We start from the raw sequence: 17,575 nt of genomic DNA, 5'->3' as shown, positions 1-17,575 counted from the left end.
GACAACTTTAATAAATGTCAATAAAACTAGCACGTTTTTTGTCAAACAATTTTAATTTGAAACAAAAAAGAAGAACAATTTGGAATAAAAAAATGAGTGCTGACAAGGTGAAGACCACCGGTACAAGTAAGCAAACAAAATCTATACACAACGTTATTTTAACTAACGATTTCATTCTTTGTATAGGCAGAAAACCACCATTCGATGTATGTTCTGAAGACATGAATGAATCTAATACCAAAGGATTCAAGGATGGTGGTAAGATGGCTACATGTTTGATTAAAAAATACCACCCTTTTTTCTTGGATGCGAATCTGAAGAACCGACTACCGCTAACTCATGACAAACGAAAACTCCCAAAGTGTAAAGCAATGTGATTCTGTAACAATTGATGGTTTTAAATTTCATTAGAATCTTTACAATTTACGAAGAAAGATAAACCCAGTTTTTTTTTTCATTTCAATGTCAAAATTGACTAATCTTTCTCTCTTTTGTCGGCAGGCAGGTCAAGTTCGAAGATGGGCTATATCGGTCCACGATATCGTATAGCCCCCATATAACGGTATCCCCCGATATTCGGTATTTTGACGATTTTAGCCACATTTTCTAATGAAACGGTCTGAAAATCCACACAAGGAGTTCCTTGTGAAGCCCCTATATAACAGTTCCCCCGATATTCGGTATTTTGATGATTTTGGTCACATTTTTCAATGGAATATTCTGAAGTTCCACACAAGGAGTCCCTTATGAGTAATTCACCCCCTGAAAGAATTATCTATATAGGTCCACGATATCGTATATCCCCCATATAACGGTAACCCCCCCCCCCCTCACATTCGGTATTTTAATACTTTAGACACATTTTTCAACGGAATTGTGTGATAATCCACACAAGGAGTTCCTTGTGTGTACTTTAGCCGTTGGAAGAGAATTATCTATATAGGTCCACGATATCGTATAGCTCCCATATAACGGTACCCCCCGATATGGAATTCTCTGAAATTCTACACAAGGAGTCATTTGTGAGTACTTTACCGCCTGAAAGATAATTGTCTATATAGGTCCACGATATCGTATAGCCCCGAATAATTTATTCAAAATTAATTATTTTGTTTACATATTTGGACACATAACTCTGACACTTGTATTACGTACAAAAACAAATATCTATCTGGTTGTTGTTACGATTGTTGTACAACTACACTTGCTGTTAACTGTATTATTCTACCATGGTACCCGATAAGGATAAGCATAAAAAATAACTACAAAACTTTAAGTGGATGGACTTTAAAGATTTTTGTAGTCATTTTAAAATGTTTTGAGCATATGTTTTATATAGTTGTTTTATTGATTATAGTGACAGATTTCCACACAACACATGAGGTACTGCCCCTGTGCATTGCCATTTGTTTTACTTGGTTGGCTTCCCCTAAGACCTACATACCATGTTGTAACTTCTTACTACCTGTAATTAGAATATAGGACAATAAGCTTCATAAAACTACAGAAATACAGCCCTGAGGCTATGCCCGCTTTCTGTAAAATTTGCATACAAACAAGTCGTTTTCATTTATACAATATTTTTAAAATCAGTTAAACAGCGCGAAAAATGAATGAAATGCCTGGATTTTGTTTCAAGAATATGATGTAAATAGTTCGATCTTTGAATTACATGGGAAAACTGGCGAATAGCTTCAATGCGCGTCCCGTATTGTTCGCGACTTCCAATCATTGATTTTGAAAATATTGTTTTTATTTTTCAAAACAATAAATACATACACAAAATTGGCAGAAGTCGGGCACACTTAGAAAAAAAATTGTACCAAGGGTGCAGCTATAAAATATAATTTTAAATTATATAATAAAGCAATAAATTAATAACGTGTTCTTGATATGTTGTTAAGAACACTTAAAGTTGTCATTTATTTTACTTGGCTGATTTCCCTTAAATGTCTACTTTTCAAGATACTACTTCTAACTACATGTAATTAAAACTTATGTTTTTTTTTATTTGCAGTGCGAGTTTTTTTAGTAAGCATGCGTTCCTTTTATACTGAGTGATAATAATATATATATATATATATATATATATATATATATATATATATATATATATATATATATATTTATTTATAAATATAAATATATATATATATTTTTTTTTCTTGTAAAATAAAGAAAACAAATTATCAATCAGTATAAAAGGAACGCCTGCTTACTAAAAAAACTCGCACTGCAAATAAAAAAAACAACCATAAGTTTGTTTATTTTTCTGCATTGGGAGCAGCATATCCCGGAATGCTTGCTCCGGATTTTATTGGTCCGTGCCGGGATTGAGGAAAACCCCGGACCTTGGTTCTGCTCGGTTTGTCAGAACGTCATCCACCACAGATCTGTCTCGGTGCGATGTAACGGATGCAGAGAGTGGGTGCACTTCAAGAACTGTTCCGGACTAAGGCGTTTGCGAGACTACAGCGAAAGGGATTATGTTGCGACTTGCTGCAGTAACGTAGTCCCCAGCGAGTCCACTTCTTCGTCGTCCTCGTCAGAGACGTCGTCGGAGTATGGCACTCCACCGCAGTCTCCAGAACAGCAACCAACACCGCAGCACCTAATGCTACATGTTGCTGTTCCAACTCCGGATTGTGCATCATTCTTGCAATTCAATTGCAACGGACTTCGAGGCAAAATAGATGATATAGTGGAATTTATGAGTCGGAGGAGTATTAAGATCGCAGCGGTGCAGGAAACCAAGCTGAATGAAAATTGCAGCCTACAACGTTGTTATGGTTACAACGTACTAAGAAAGGATCGCACCAGAAGTGGAGGTGGGGGATTAGCGTTCCTGTTACACCATTCTGTTCAGTACAGACCTATCTCGCTTGAGCTAGTCTCTAGTGACCCATACATGGAAAATATGGGGGTAGCAGTCAAGTGTGGAACTGCCGAGGTAGAGGTGCTTAATGTGTATATCCCGCCGATTAATAGCTGTGAACCACGTTATTTGCCTGATATTAGCCCATTATTGGTAGGCAATAACCACCTGGTACTAGGGGATTTTAATGCCCACCACGAGTTGTGGCATTCCGTCCTAGGTAATGACCAGAGGGGATCAGCGTTGGCAGAGCAGATTAACTGCTCCACATTCTGCACGGTTAACGAGGATGCCCCCACCCGAATAAGAGGAGAGTGTCACAGTTCGCCAGACTTAACCATAGTGTCACCCGGTGTGATAAATGACGTGACTTGGCAACCCGTCGTTTCTCTTGGCTCAGACCATCTCCCGATAATCGTCTCCATAAGCAGGTCGCCCGATTTCATAACCTCTGAACGCCGCACTTTCCTTAACCATGGGAAAGCTCACTGGCCAGAGTTCAGAGAATTCACCAACCGCCGCTTCAGAGAACTGCCCAACCCTTCTGATGTTCGGGTAGCAGAAAGGATTTTCCGAAACATCATCAGAGCTGCAGCCGCTCGCTATATACCTGCTGGTCGAATACCCGAGATAAGACCAAACTTCCCAGCAGAGGCAGCGGGATTAGCAAACGAGCGTGATGATCTCCGTCGTACCAACCCTACTGATCCTAGAATCAGTGATTTGACAGTGGAAGTCAACCGGTTGGTACAGGAGCATAAGAGGAAAAAGTGGCTAGACCATCTGAAGTGCTGCAACATTGGAACCGATATGAGTAAGCTGTGGGTAACGGTTAAGTCGCTCTCGAACCCTGGAAAAAAGGATGATAGGACCTCAGTCACTTTTAACGACGTAACGGTGACTGATCCGAAGAGGTGCGCGGAATATTTTAACCGACAATTTGTCGAGCACCCCGAGAGCGATAGGGCGAAGCGAAGAGTATTACGTCGTATCAGATCTCTTCCCGCCGAGGAGGAACCACCACAGTTTACGATGGGTGATGTTGCAAATGTCATCCGTAACGCTAAGTCATCCAAAGCGTTGGGCCCGGACGGAATCTCAATGGTAATGTTGAAGCAGCTGGATACGCCGGGAGTCGAGTACTTAACGAAAGTTCTCAATTTGTCGCTAGCCACCCACATAGTGCCCGAAACCTGGAAAATGGGTCGGGTGGTCCCGCTACAGAAGCCAGGCAAGGATGCCAGTAAAGGCGAATCGTACAGGCCGATTTCGCTTTTGTCGCCAGTAGCAAAGACTCTTGAGGCTTTACTCCTCCCCAGCATTAGAGGAAGCTATACAGTTGCCAACCACCAGCACGGATTCCGTCCACAACATAGTACCACAACAGCATTACACTCCATTTCCACACATATTAGTAGAGGACTGAACCAGAACAGGCCGTGTGACAGAACAGTGTTGGTAGCCCTTGACCTATCAAAGGCATTTGATACGGTCAATCATGCCACACTGTTTGAGGACGTACAGAGAACTACCCTCCGGCCAAGTTTGAAATGTTGGATAATCAACTATATGTGTGGACGCCAGTCGTACGTGGAATTCCGGAACAAGAAGTCCAAAGCCCGTAGAGTGAAACAGGGAGTTCCCCAAGGCGGGGTGATATCTCCGGAACTGTTTAACTTCTACCTTTCCGGAATTCCTCGCCCTCCAGACGGCATTGAGATCGTAACGTATGCGGATGATTGTACGATCATGGCGTCGGGTCCAGTGGTCGATGACATATGCGAAAGGTTGAACCCCTATTTCGCGGAGCTTGCCGCATACTTCCACGCGAGGAATATGAAAATATCCGCCACGAAATCAACGGCCACACTCTTTACCACATGGTCTGCGGAGATGAGAACACAGCTGAATGTTCAGGTCGAGGGGAATCTAATACCGACCACGAACTACCCCAAGATTCTTGGGGTAACGTTCAACAGCATGTTCAAGTCGTCCGCGCAAGCCACAGCTATCTGCGACAAGATGAAAAGGTCCTCAAGGCGCTAGCCGGCAGCTCTTGCGGTGCGGACAAAGAAACCTTGTTGACCTCTTATAACGCGATAGGTCGGTCTGTGGTCAGCTATGCGGCTCCAGTGTGGTCTGCGAATACTAGTGCTACGCAGTGGAAGCATATCCAGACCTGCCAGAACGCTGCCCTGAGAACTGCGACAGGGTGCCTCCTCATGACACCAGTGGACCATCTACATGAGGAGGCGAAAGTCCTTCCCTTACGTCAGCATAATCATGTGCTTTCGTTGCAGTACCTGCTTGGGTGTTACCGTGAGAGTCATCCCAACCATCATATGGTGGATAAATCTCCCCCACCCAGGCGTGTCAGGAAGGACATACATGATCTAGAGAGGGAGGTCCAGCGCTACAAGAGAGAGCCTCTAGATCAAGAAGCCTATCAGGCAGGTCTGAGTGGCATTCACACCGATGCAGTCGCGGATGCTATTAGCAGTTATAAAGTGAATGCCGTCCTCGGAGTCCACCCCCCATCCATTGCAGCCGAAGAACTTCAGCTGCCTTGACAAACCAGGGTAGTTTTGGCGCAATTACGTTCAGGATGGTGTAGTCGTCTCAATTCGTATTGGGCAGGAATTGATGAAGATGTGTGTGACGCCTTCCCGGCGTGCGATACAGGCCCGCACAATACGCTACACCTTTTTAATTGCTCAGCCAAACCTACCCAACTCACTCCAGAAGATCTCTGGCTGCAGCCCGTTAAAGTAATATATATATATATATATATATATATATATGTGGTATTGTAGGGAAATCTGAAACCGTAAACAAAGTTTTACAGATAAATTGGCGCCAATACGTGAAGTATTTGATAAGTGGTCTGAATTTGAACATTGCGGCAGATGCCAATTCACCCAGTACATACCATCGAATCCTTAGAGATACGGAATTCAATTTTGGGTGTTAGTTTGTTCCAAAACTTGCTACGTGACGAAAATACAAATTAGAGCTCAAACGGAAAAAATAAGGAGAGCGCGTACTTTCAGATATAGTTAGTGGATTCAAGGGCCATAATGTAACAATGAGGATTTTTTTTATCTTTCAGGGCTAACGATGATATTTAAAATGCGGAAAATAACAAACCATACCACCAAAAAATGTTTATTGTGAAAAACTTATATTGCACCGATCACTAATATTAGAACGCTTGTATCATATGAGGGAAGAAACGATAAATATGTAGTTCTACCAAGCATCATGCATTCTTCAAGTACCCTTCATCCGGATGGAACAAAAATGCTAGGGATTATTCAATATTACCCCAAAAACCAAAGGGTCATATTATTATTATTATTTTGTTACATCCCAATTTATAACGTTATTTAGGTGGTGTAGATACAGTGACAAACTTTTCTCATGTTAAAATTCAAAAAGGAAATCAAATAGATGGAAAATGGATGTCATTTTGAACATGATCGACATTTCTGCTCTAAATGCACTAATTATTATCAAAGATAATAAAGATAATTGGACTAACTTTAGCTAAACCGTACATGGTTATGAGAAAAGGCATTCCATGATTGGAATTGGCCGCGTCTTCATCAAATTTGTCATTATAACGGTTTCGGCGCAATTCTGACGCTACAGAATCTCGGAAAAGTTCCCTGCAAGTAGTTAGTGCAAAAAAACAATAAGAGTGTTCCACCAAAAATATTGAGAAAAGTATTTCTCACATTTATTTCAGCGAAAAACGAAAAACTCAGAACCATGAGTATCAAACTATATGTTGTTCTTGCCTCAAGGGTGTTTGTCAGCATACATATACATGTATGTACCATGGCAAAATTACAAAAGATAGAACAATACTAACTCTTTTTTTTCTTTAGAAGCCCCTATTCTTTCAAAACATATACACATTTTGTGTATGTGTGTGTATTGTTTTGAATTAATAAAATAATTTGAAATTATTTCAAATTTAGTTTCAAAAAAGATTCATATTTTCAACGGGAAACAAATGGGAAACAATTTGTTCAAGTTTTGAATAAAACTGTATGGTCCTATTATCTTAGATTTAGTTTTTTGAGATAGCCCCAACATTCAATTTACGTTTAGTGGTTTTCCCCATTATAAGAATTTTGTTAAAAAAAAACTATTGTTTTGAAGGGTGATTTTTTTGAGGTTAGGATTTTCATGCATTAGTATTTGACAGATCACGTGGGATTTCAGACATGGTGTCAAAGAGAAAGATGCTCAGTATGCTTTGACATTTCATCATGAATAGACTTACTAACGAGCAACGCTTGCAAATCATTGAATTTTATTACCAAAATCAGTGTTCGGTTCGAAATGTGTTTCGCGCTTTACGTCCGATTTATGGTCTACATAATCGACCAAGTGAGCAAACAATTAATGCGATTGTGACCAAGTTTCGCACTCAGTTTACTTTATTGGACATTAAACCAACCATACGAATGCGTACAGTGCGTACAGAAGAGAATATTGCGTCTGTTTCTGAGAGTGTTGCTGAAGACCGTGAAATGTCGATTCGTCGCCGTTCGCAGCAATTGGGTTTGTGTTATTCGACCACATGGAAGATTTTACGCAAAGATTGATGCACTGTTTGGTGTGGTTTGTACGCTGCACTATGGGTAAAAAGCATGATTTTTTGGCATAAAGTCATTTTTTTTTGGTTTCATATTTTGAAATTTAACTGATTTCCTAAATGTAGATACCCATATTAGAAAAAAAAATGTTTAATATCAATACGGGTGGCAACCCTTTTTTGCTGGCGAGCTTTTAAAGTCAGCTGTTTGAAAGTCACTTTGTTTTGGTACAACGGCGGTAAAGATCAGCTAAGTTCAAGTGCTTCTGATTTGACAAAATTGAAAAAAATAAAATGTGTAATTATGGAAAACGTTAGTGCAGGTATGTAAAATTAAGACGAGGTGCCCTTTTTGTCATAATTGTCTGTTGTTGTAATACTGTGAATTGTTTCGTTTATGTATAGCTTTATATAAAATCTATAAATTGTAGTTGTGTTCCGTGGAGTGTAACTTGTGAATGGCAAAGCATTGCAAAAAGGTATAAATGCCAAGTTATTAACAAAAGTGTGTTAATTAATGAGTAACTAGCCTTTTTTGTTCTATTTTGTGCCAACACGTGTTTTGCAGATAAACATGTGTTTGTCCATGCAGCGCTTATTGAAATTTGGAGAAGCAACAATCGCTCAGAAGATGCACTTGTGAAATATGTGTTACAGAATATCAATAATATCAGTTTAAATGAAGACCAAATGCGTTTGATATCAAAACAAGTGAAAGATTTTGTTAATTATATAAAAAGCATTTGCCAAAGTGCATCCGTAAACTAGAGCGATTTAAAACTAAACATTCAAAATGGCTTAGCAAAAGTATAATTATTGTAATGAATGAGCAGTATGTTTCTCCAAATCATCATAGCCGATCGGCCAGATCGGCTATATAGCAGCGACATGAAATAGTGCCCCAAATCATATGAAAATTCGTAGGTCATCTTGGGGGCATAAAAATGAATACAAATCAAATTTCAATTCAACAGCTTCATAAATAAAAAAGTTGGGTCAAATAGGCCAGACCGGCTATATAGCAGCTACATAAGAAATAGTGCCCCAAATCATATGAAAATTCGTAAGTCATCTTGGGGGGGGGCTTAAAAAATGAATACAAACCAAATTTCACTTCAATAGCTTCATAAACAAAAAAGTTGGGTCAAATCGGCTATATAGCAGCTATATGAAATAGTTCCCCAAATCATATGAAAATTCGTAGGTCATCTTGGGGGCATAAAAAATGAATACCAACCAAATTTCACTTCAATAGCTTCATAAACAAAAAAGTTGGGTCAAATCGGCCAGATCGGCTATATAGCAGCTATATGAAATAGTGCCCCAAATCATATGAAAATTGGTAGGTCATCTTGGAAGCATAAAAAATGCATACAAACCAAATTTCAATTCAATAGCTTTGAAATTAGAGTTTATGCCAAAATAAACGAAAAAAAACCCATAGTGCGCTGGTGGAATCATTGGACCGTATTTTTTCAAAGATGCTGTTGGACGCAACGTTACGGTGAATGGCGATCGCTATCGTTCGATGCTAACAAACTTTTTGTTGCCAAAAATGGAAGAACTGAACTTGGTTGACATGTGGTTTCAACAAGATGGCGCTACATGCCACACAGCTCGCGATTCTATGGCCATTTTGAGGGAAAACTTCGGAGAACAATTCATCTCAAGAAATGGACCGGTAAGTTGGCCACCAAGATCATGCGATTTGACGCCTTTAGACTATTTTTTGTGGGGCTACGTCAAGTCTAAAGTCTACAGAAATAAGCCACCAACTATTCCAGCTTTGGAAGATAACATTTCCGAAGAAATTCGGGCTATTCCGGCCGAAATGCTCGAAAAAGTTGCCCAAAATTGGACATTCCGAATGGACCACCTAAGACGCAGCCGCGGTCAACATTTAAATGAAATTATCTTCAAAAAGTAAATGTCATGGACCAATCTAACGTTTCAAATAAAGAACCGATGAGATTTTGCAAATTTTATGCGTTTTTTTTTTTTTTAAAGTTATCAAGCTCTTAACAAATCACTCTTTATATGTAAACTCGATATTGACATCACTTTTATTTTATCTGCCAGGTGGCAACCCTATTTTCACTACCATTCTCAATTCCGTTTTCTTTAGTTAGTAGCATGGTACAATGAATACAAGGTAGGGCAGAACTACCATATGATTTAAATTTTTATTTTTTTGGCTTAATATGTCAACTTCATTTGCGTGTGTGTGTCTTCTTTTCAATAATAAAAATATTGTTCAGAAAATATTCAAATTCGGATGTTTTCAAAATGCTTATTGCAATGAATGCGTCGACAAAATCTACAGTTTTTTTCGCGAAATAAACCATAAGGGATATATAGAACATGATTTTGAAAAGAAATTTTGACCTTTCATTCAGTTTTCGCGGTTTTAAATTGTTTATTCAAAATCGATGCAACAAGTTGTTTGCTTTTTTATTGTTTTGATAGTAATTCTGACATTACAAGCCAAACAGGTAGACCTCTATACTTGCAATTTTTCAAAGTTAGGCTACCTTGTCTTCATTGTACCATGGTTAGTAGTTCATAGTTTACTCTTGTAACTCGTACATCACAATCTTTCCTAATGAAATAAACTGAATTAAATGAAAACTCCAGACTTTGAGTATACAAAACCAATAATAAAAAAACCGATTGTTGAACATTTAAAAGGCTGATTGACACTCTAAGATCCCGGTACAGAGTTGCATTATCCACGGAGTCCCTCTGAGCTAAACATTTGTGATGGTGTTTTTTTTATTCTTTTCAAATAAGAACGAACACTAGAGTGCGGTGATATTGTAAAACGTCCTTTGTACCTAAACAAAGCCGATTGTTGTTGTCGCAGCAATTTCAATCCCATTCGAGTCTTTTTTGATCCTGTTGTGCGATTAAAAAGCTAGAATATCAGCACATTTTCTGATCATAAAAGACACATTTGTCGGGAGAAAAACATGACATCTCGCGATTCTTCTAAATAAATCACATAAAATCTTCCTCTGGATGAGTTAAGAGTCTTTTTCGACCATTTTCTGATCATTCTACAAATCTTTTTTGAATCGTTTTCTAATCATTTATCGCGCTAATACTCTCAATTTGTGAGTATTTTTGAGTCCTTACTGAGTAATTTATTAGTCTTTTAAGTGTTATATATCACTCATATATATAATCATTTAGGAGTCTTTTTAAGTCACCTTTGTCTTAAATTCGAGTCATTTATGAGTCTTATATGAGTGTTTACGTTTTTACGAATCACGTACGTGATTTCTAAATATTCGGATGTGCCGTGAAAAAAATAATATGTTCATATATGTTTATATAAAAGTTTATTTAAAATGAAAATAATTCAGCTTTTATAATTATAATTTGTATTAGTATTTTCAATGTTAATTTTCATGTGTAATATCATGGTAGAATAAATAAGGTAAAGTCATGCAATAATATGTTTACAATTTTTTCAAAATAATTTATTTGACAATGAGATGATATATTTATAAATCCATTGTATATACATAAATCCGAGATGGAAACTTAGTTTTTATGCAGTGAAATTTGACAAGGTAAATTACAGAAAATGCTGAGATGGGTATGCTTATTTGAAATGACGTTACCTTCTTAATTTTACCATGTATAATATAAACAATTCAATTTCAATAAATGCCATTTTTTCTAGACTTAGTAAAAAATTTATAGTAAAAAATAAAAAACAAAATCAGGAACTCTAATCCGAACGTTTTCTTTTCGTCACACGATCTTTAGCGTGAGCAAACTGTTTTTGAAGGATTGTGTACACATCCTTGTCGTCGATGTTGTATTTAAGATTAAAAATATCTCAAATAAAATATTTAAGCGTTTGTCCATTTTACTAACTCTGTGTTAAGAATATATTCTTACTTTTGATTATCGTCACTAAAAAAGGTCTTTTCTGCACTCGGCTTTACATTGGTTCCCATCCAGCTGTATTTGCAGGCTAAATTATCTGGTTTTAGCAATAAACTCTTTCTGGAAATAGGTTATTAGAAAACTATATAAGTATTTATTATTAGTTTGTTAATTATTTATTTGACAATGAGATGATATATTTATAAATCCATTGTATATACATAAATCAGAGATGGGAGCTTAATTTTTATGCAGGGAAATTTGACTAGGTAAATTACAGAAAATGCTGAGATGGGTATGCTTATTTGAAATGACTTTACCTTCTTAATTTTACCATGTGTAATATAGACAACATTCTTAATTTCAATAAATGCAATTTTTTCTAGATTTGGTAAACAATTTATAGTAAAAAATAAAAAAAAAACAAAAACAAAATCAGGAACTCTAATCCGAACGTTTTCTTTTCGCCACCCGATCTTTAGCGTGAGCAAACTGTTTTTGAAGGATTGTGTACACATCCTTGTCGTCGATGTTGTATTTAAGATTAAAAATATCTCAAATAAAATATTTAAGCGTTTGTCCATTTTACTAACTCTGTGTTAAGAATATATTCTTACTTTTGATTATCGTCACTAAAAAAGGTCTTTTCTGCACTCGGCTTTACATTGGTTCCCATCCAGCTGTATTTGCAGGCTAAATTATCTGGTTTTAGCAATAAACTCTTTCTGGAAATAGGTTATTAGAAAACTATATAAGTATTTATTATTAGTTTGTTAATTATTTATTTGACAATGAGATGATATATTTATAAATCCATTGTATATACATAAATCAGAGATGGAAGCTTAATTTTTATGCAGGGAAATTTGACTAGGTAAATTACAGAAAATGCTGAGATGGGTATGCTTATTTGAAATGAATTTACCTTCTTAATTTTACCATGTGTAATATAGACAACATTCTTAATTTCAATAAATGCCATTTTTTCTAGACTTGGTAAACAATTTATAGTAAAAAATAAAAAAAAAACAAAAACAAAATCAGGAACTCTAATCCGAACGTTTTCTTTTCGCCACCCGATCTTTAGCGTGAGCAAACTGTTTTTGAAGGATTGTGTACACATCCTTGTCGTCGATGTTGTATTTAAGATTAAAAATATCTCAAATAAAATATTTAAGCGTTTATCCATTTTACTAACTCTGTGTTAAAAATATATTCTTACTTTTGATTGTCGTCACTAAAAAGGGCTTTTCTGCACTCGGTTTCACATTGGTTCCTATCCAGCTGTATTAACAGGCTAAATTATCTGAAAAAAACTTTTCGAACTGGAGCTCGAAGGAATTGTGCGGGTCCTTCACCGCCGGTTTTAGCAATAAACTCTTTCTGGAAATAGGCTATTAGAAAACTATATAAGTATTTATTATTAGTTTGTTAAGTAGTTAATTAAATAGTTAGATAATCAATCGGCCCACTCCCTTGTTATTGACAAAATAAGATAAAAATTTGTTTGTAATTTGAATCCTAATTTCGTCTCTTTCGGAAAAATAAAAAATATATAGTGAAAAAATGGATATTATAAATGCGTTACATATCTTAAGTTCAAGTGAGGATGAAATGGAGAATATATTAGTAGTGCATCGGCGAGTATCAAGGCAGCAAACAAATATATTTGCTTTGCCTAACTCTTGATTGTGTTGTTCCAAAAGTTTAGACTGTTCTTTCAAGAGTTCAATAGTTTCTTCTTTCCTTGATGACTTTTCATCTTTTTTTCTGTTCGATCGAGAAGCTTGGATAGTAGATACATCAGTCTCGTTTCAGCATTGTCCACTGGTTCATTTTCATGATCTATAACGTTTGTTACAATTATGTTTTCCGTATTTTTTACTCCAAGTGCACGACCTGGTGGATTCCCTCCCAAAGCGACAAAGTCATTTGCTTAAAAATACCACCTCCAGTGCTGCTGGCTTCACCCTTATTGTGCACAATAGTTTTTTAGTTTTTAATTTTAAATCTTTCCAAACCTAGAAACTAATTAATAAAAACGTACAAAATTAATTTTAATTTTAACATACTTTTTGCCAGTCTCTAATCGATGACCCCTTTACATTTAATTTTGTAGCAATGGATTCCAACCTTATTTAAAATTAGCTGAAAAATACCTTTGGTAAACCCTTTTGCCAAACATGGGTTTTCTTTTCCAATTCGGAAACCAACATTTCAAATTGTTTTGCTGTTGTTACTTGCAAGGTCAAATATCAAATACAAAAAAGTTACAATATCAACGTCGACTAAAAATACAATGTCGTCACATTCTTTTACGGCGCCAGATTTTCTTAAAAATCGACTTTACGTCGACTGTTGTATCGACAATTATAATATCAATCATTTGTCGCTATCCACAAAAAACAACAACCATAATATCATTATTGTCGCCTCGACTTCACTTGGCGACGCCGACGACAACCATAATAGGGCCGAATGATAATGAAATACTTACATATTGTTAGAGCATTGTCTTATTCTGCTGCATCAAATCATCGAAGGCATGCAAAAACTGGCTCACCACTCTCTTTAAAATTCACGTTCCTGAACATTATCTTCATTATTCTCGTCTTCAGTTTAATTTCTCTTTTTTCCAAAATTAACATTTCTGCCTCTTTTTGCCATCCTTTCTATTTTAACCTTTTCCGTTTTTTATTTGATTTTCTGACATTTTTCTTATAAAAAAATCAAATCAACTTACACTTTTCAAATATATTTTATTTCACTTTTCAATATTTTACACGTTTAATATTTACAGCTCCACGCACTATTTATGAATGAACTATAGCAAAACATGCAGCATTTAAGCACTTATCTGTGCTAAATATGAAAAAAAAACATAATTATGATCACTTTTCAAACAGCTGCATGACCTTCTTAAGACTAATCATTTTTCAATCTCTAGATGATCGCAATACGATAATAAATAACGCAAAATATAGTCACATTTGGCACATCTCAATGATTGATTTTCTAGTCCGCTACATTTTGTTGTATATTAAATTGATCTCTTTTTACTCAATAGAGAGAATAGTTTTCGAGTCGCTTTTCGATCATACAAGTGAGTTAATCATTTTTTGATCGCCAAAAGGACTAGAAGAAGACTTATCAAAGTGATTATTTCAAAAACAATCTCCCAAATGCTAGCTGGGTATAGCCTATGGCAAAAAAATGCATATGCAGATTCACGTCTTCGTATAGTCATCATATAACGGTACCTCGCAATTTTCGGTATTTTTATGGTATTAGATCCATTATAGACCGGGATTGTTTCAAATTTCGTATTTAAAGTTCGTAATGGGTACTACAGCCTATGACAGAAAACTGTCTATACATCCACATCTTCGTATACTCCACATATAACTGTACCGCCCTTTTTCGGTATTTTTATAATGTTAGCGCCATTATTCAAAGGAATTGTTTCAAATTGGTTATTACTGTTATGACAAATGGTTATTACTGTTTATGACAAAAAAAATTGCGTATGCAGGTCCGCGTCTTCGTAGAGTCACCATACAACAGTACCTCGCAACATATGGTATATGTGAATGCCCGATCATTGATATTGGTATTCTTCAAGATTTAACTTTCGAATCATATACCCTGATATATACTTCACCTTGAATAATGCTAATGTCTTGAGCATTCGTTTCATCGATTTCGGCAAGGTCTGGCGGATGGTGTTCCTGCAAATTTTAAAAACCAGATGAAATGTCAACATTTATTTTACAATTTTTGGACACTTTTTTTTCTAAGTGTGTCAGATTTCTGCCAATTTTGAAAACAAATTATTTTCATAATCAATGATTGAAAGATACATACATTGCAGGATGATAATTTTTACCGGTTATATAAAACACATAAAATTTCTGTAAAACAATTGAAAAATTTGTTTAATATATGTCTGTTATATATTTTTTGTATATCAAGATCTTGAAAAAGTTTTAAAAGTATTTACTTTAATAAAACCGCACAAGTTTTTTCAAAGCAAAATATATTCAGTTATCCCCGAAATTGAAAAATCGTAAATGCTTACCGGTAAAAAATACCGGTCATCTGTAGTTAAGGGTTAAAAATAAATGAAAACAACTTGTTGCATATAATTTTGAATGAGTCTGACAGGAAGCGGGCATAGCCTCAGGGCTGTATTTCTGTAGTTTTACGAAGCTGTTCTACCTCCTTATTTTACCATGGGTGCAAGTACAAAAAAAACTTGAAGTCATGGCTAGGCATATTAATGTAAAATTATAATAGAAAACGACGGCAGGATTTTAGTGCGACTCTTTAATCCCTTTGTGAAATGTCACAAAATATGCCTAACCATGACTTCATGCTTCTTATGTACTTAAAAACTGCTGTTATTTTACTAGATGAAATGCCAAAATAATGCTTGGAGCGAAAATAAATATTTTCGCCTTGACAGAAGAATTTTGTGGCGAATATATTTGTGGTCCATTTTGTGTATGTATAACAGCTCTGCTGCATGGTAGAAGAATGCAGGTAGAAGCTTCAACGCTTGGTAACATTGCAATGTAAAAATTTTCAAAATGTTTTTCTTTTCAAAAAAGTACATTTGTATAAGTTTTCTTATACCAATCGGAGGTTGTTATGATATGCATTTTTCAACAATTTTTAGAAATTTGAATAATTTTTCATTAAAAATTTTTGAATGTTTTTTCATTGTTCCGGTAGCTATGCGATGCGACTACCTGTATTCTTCTACCATGGTTTTGAAATTTGTTTTAGTTGCAGCGAATTCAAATTTAATTGACAGATCGTCTGGTAATCAAGGTCAGCTGATCATGGTTCATCTTCGAAGATGCCAGCCAATGACTTAAGCCAGCCAAATATGCGCTTTATGTATTTCCAGCCTTACATCTTTATACTTGTCAATATGCGGAATCTTTAGTTGCTTGGGCTGAACAGATCAAATTATCAATAATAAATTCATTCATATTGAAATGTAGATGAAATAAAACTACTGTATGTTTTATTTCATCTACATTTCCGGTATCTACGACTATGAACTAAAAAGGAAAACGCAATTAAAACAGGTATTTAAAACAATAATAGCAATTACCTACCCAATATTTATTTTCTTAGCCTGAACTTAAAGTCCAGCGATGATGGGTGGTCGTTAAGGCCGCCTTTACTTCGTATTGAGCCAAAAACTTTTCCAATGTACCCTAGTTAAGCCGTAGAGTTAAAATACATTTGATTTTTAACTTTTGTACATATTCGTAAACATTTAAAATGCAACAATTGGATTATTTATTATTATTTTTTTTACAAAAACTACTACTTCGGGGAAAACCACAGAACATGAATGGAATATTGGGCTTTTCTACAATCCAAGATAGAGGGATAATATTGTTTCATCCCAAAATTATATATTTGCAACAACAAAATAATGCTAACACTATTCTAGCAAAAATTTAATTTGATATAGCTCTAGTTTTCCATTGTCAAATTTATGTTCCGTAGTCCTTCCTTAAATATGGGAGAACAGCTGGCAAGATTTTTGCATTTATTTCAGACCAAATATATTGTTTTTTTTACGCCTTTTAGAGGGTATAAAAGTCAAGGGAGGATATAATCTAAAACAGAAAAAAGAGTGGTCTAATAAGTCTCGTAGGACTTAAGCTGGAAAATTCCAGCTTTAAGCTGGAAATACATAAAGAGCATATTTGGCTGGCTTAAGTCATCGGCTGGCTTCTTCGGAAATGAACAAAGGAGCCTAGGGCCTAAATCGAACTAAGTCAACCTAAAACTCCTTTGTTCATCTACGAAGAAGCCAGCCGATGACTTAAGCCAGCCAAATATGCTCTTTATGTATTTCCAGCTTTAGTTATAGAACGCTTGAATTTGGTTTCACGCATGGTACAATAAGGAGGTAGAACAGCTTCGTAAAACTACAGAAATACAGCCCTGAGGCTATGCCCGCTTCCTGTCAGAATTATTCAAAATTATATCAACAAGTTGTTTTCATTTATTTGGTATTTTTGTCCATTTTTAAAATGAGTCAAGAAGCGCGAAAGATTACCGAAATACCCAGATGTTCTCTCAAAAATTTGATCCTAAGTGTTCAGTCTTTCAGTTCCATGGCAAATCTGGTTAATGTCATTAATGCGCGCCCCGCAATTTAAGTTTCTTCC

The 17,575-nt window shown here is 35.9% G+C and overlaps 1 long non-coding RNA gene across 1 annotated transcript; it reads left to right on the top strand.

The window, feature by feature from the left end:
• Positions 1-444, top strand: LOC131805124 (uncharacterized). The gene is made up of 2 exons (XR_009343521.1): positions 1-126; positions 187-444. It is a non-coding gene; the product is annotated as an uncharacterized LOC131805124 (long non-coding RNA).
• Positions 445-17,575: the final 17,131 nt, after the last annotated feature.

This window comes from Musca domestica, unplaced genomic scaffold (assembly GCF_030504385.1).
Source record: "Musca domestica strain aabys unplaced genomic scaffold, Musca_domestica.polishedcontigs.V.1.1 5, whole genome shotgun sequence".
Taxonomy (NCBI): Eukaryota; Metazoa; Arthropoda; class Insecta; order Diptera; family Muscidae; genus Musca; species Musca domestica.
This window is presented reverse-complemented; position numbering and strand designations above follow the sequence as displayed.